Source organism: Micropterus dolomieu, linkage group LG01 (genome assembly GCF_021292245.1).
Source record: "Micropterus dolomieu isolate WLL.071019.BEF.003 ecotype Adirondacks linkage group LG01, ASM2129224v1, whole genome shotgun sequence".
NCBI lineage: Eukaryota > Metazoa > Chordata > Actinopteri > Centrarchiformes > Centrarchidae > Micropterus > Micropterus dolomieu.
In genome coordinates, this window is record NC_060150.1 from 54,272,172 (window position 1) to 54,274,597 (window position 2,426).

A 2,426-nucleotide genomic window follows, 5' to 3' on the forward strand; every position below is an offset into this window, starting at 1 on the left:
TAGTCATTCTGTCATTCTCATATTTTAATGGTATATCATATGTTACGGTTAAAGTACATAGTTGCAGCAGTTACAGTACAGTACTTTGCTTCTTTTTCATAACACCAGCAGCAGTAAGTGTGAGCAAGCGTTTTGTAGTCACTAGAGGGCTCAAATATTATGTAGCTGCAGTACCAGAGGCTGCACAATGTGCTCCTCCCTGTCAATGGGGGTGCTGCAGCAACCTCCGCCCCCCCCCCCCCACGCCCTTGGCTGGACTGCATGGGCCCCCCTAGCAGCTGGGCCCCAGAAAGCTTCCACCCCTTTTTCACCAGCGTGGAAATATATGTGAGAGTGACCTCACTTCCCCTTTCTATGTCAGCAACATGCATTTCTCATTGAGCTCTACAGTAGCACTGCCTGCTCTGTGTTACTGCAGTGAAAAATGTAGTTGTACCTGTGCATTTTTTCTCCACACTGTTCAGACACGCACACTCACGCACTGACTGAATGCTGTGTTTATGTGTGTGTGCATGCGACCAGTCCTTAAATGTTAAAAGCAGGGGGGGAGTCTACAGGTCTGTGGGACTGTGGCTGCCCTGTGACAGATTATTCTTTTATATTCTCTTTGACTAAAGTCTGGATGTCATATTTGGCGAACACACCCTCGCGAGAGAGGTGAGAGAGTGAGACAGTTGTGTGGACTCTCCTGCTATTAAAAAAACTTGCTTTGTCATCGCTGCCGCTGGTTAAGTTGATAATTACCGTCAGACCAACACAGCACTCAGGCCACCACGGCCGTCTGCACTTTAATCTCCACAACGTCTTCTTGTTTACAGTGTGGTCGGTCAGTAACGCACAAGACAATAGGCTTCACTAATGGACCAATGAGCAAACACTATGTGCAGGTAGTACTCATGGGAGTTTTAGTGCGTTTGTGTGTACAATTTTTTCAACACGCCAAAGTGGCTAGTGGGAATGACTGTGTTTAACCGCCACGGAGAAATCCACCCTCACTTGGCAGGTTGGCGGGTGTTAATGTCAAGCCCCAAAAGGTTTATAAGGTCTGGATATACAGAGTGGCCCTCAGAACATAGTACTAAGAGTGAGTAAGTGAGATATTAGTATAGCAGCTCAAAATGTATTTCCTGTATTCAGCACCTTTAACACCAGTGATTACAAATTATTTATAGTAAAATTCCCAATAATACACATAATTTACACAGAAGTTATGACAAGGAACGTGATAATAGGGAGACCAAATTACAGATCAGTGAAGTAACTTGGAGTCGTTCCAAACCGTTTTTGTCAGAAACTCCAGGTCAGATGAACTTATACACTCACTCCTCGTCATCAACATTAGTTTATCCAGTACCTTTAGTCAAATATTTCAGCTGTTTATCCATGCTGTTTGTCAACTACTTGTTGCTAATTATTTCAACTTTTTATCTATTATTTTAAAAGTGGCAGTTAAATGTATTGCTGTGTTTATGAGGTAAACTGTATCAGATAATATTTTAAGCATTTGACTGGTGATGGCTTTCAAAAGTCGACACAATTCAGATTGTTCATAATCAACATTTTGTGAACTTGAGTTTATAAAGTTTACATTGTTAAACATATAGAGATGCTGCTGGTGTAAAAAACAGACGCAGCTCTCTGTTGGAAAGAAAAAGAAGTAAATAACACCACACATTCAAATGTGCTAAATGCTTCACAGTATAAATGGAGATGTACAGTACCTTGTACAGAGAGGAGAAGCACAGCAAATCCACTCGCTGCTGCTGTTAAACTCATAGCTGCTCCTTACGTCTGTTAAGTCACATCAGCAGGTAGATCAGATACATGAGAAATCCTGAATGTCAGTAAGTCACTGTAAACATTTCTCATGAAAAGGGGAGGATGTGGTCTTTGACCAGTTTGTCTCTCTGGGTTTGTTTAACAGACACTGACGTGTTAAAAGCTGCCCTCTTTAAATTATGCACATTATGCTTCCTTCCTCTTTACATTATGCACAGATGAATGTTAAACTCAAGTGTCCAAGTTGAAATGGGGGAAAAAAAAGTATTTTTCTTACAATCTTTATTATTCTTACTTGTTTTGCATGATGCAGAAACAGTGATGTTTTATGAGTGAGTCCCAGTTGTGTTTGTCTCTTGCAGGAGGACGACAAACATTCACCCATCATCACAGGACTAAAGCATTACACATTCCTGCTGATGGTTACACACATTTCCTCTGATCGACAGTTGTTGGCAGTAACTTGCAAAGAAACAGAGCGATGTGCAAACATGCAGGATTGAAAATATTCAAAGGATTCTGCCATGGATGCCAAATTTTGATTCAACATCTTCTTCATGACTCTTGTACGTGCAAGAAATGGCCACTAGTGCAGTGGTTCTTAAAGTGGGGGGACCCCCAGGGGTCCTTGAGAGGGTTTCAGGGGT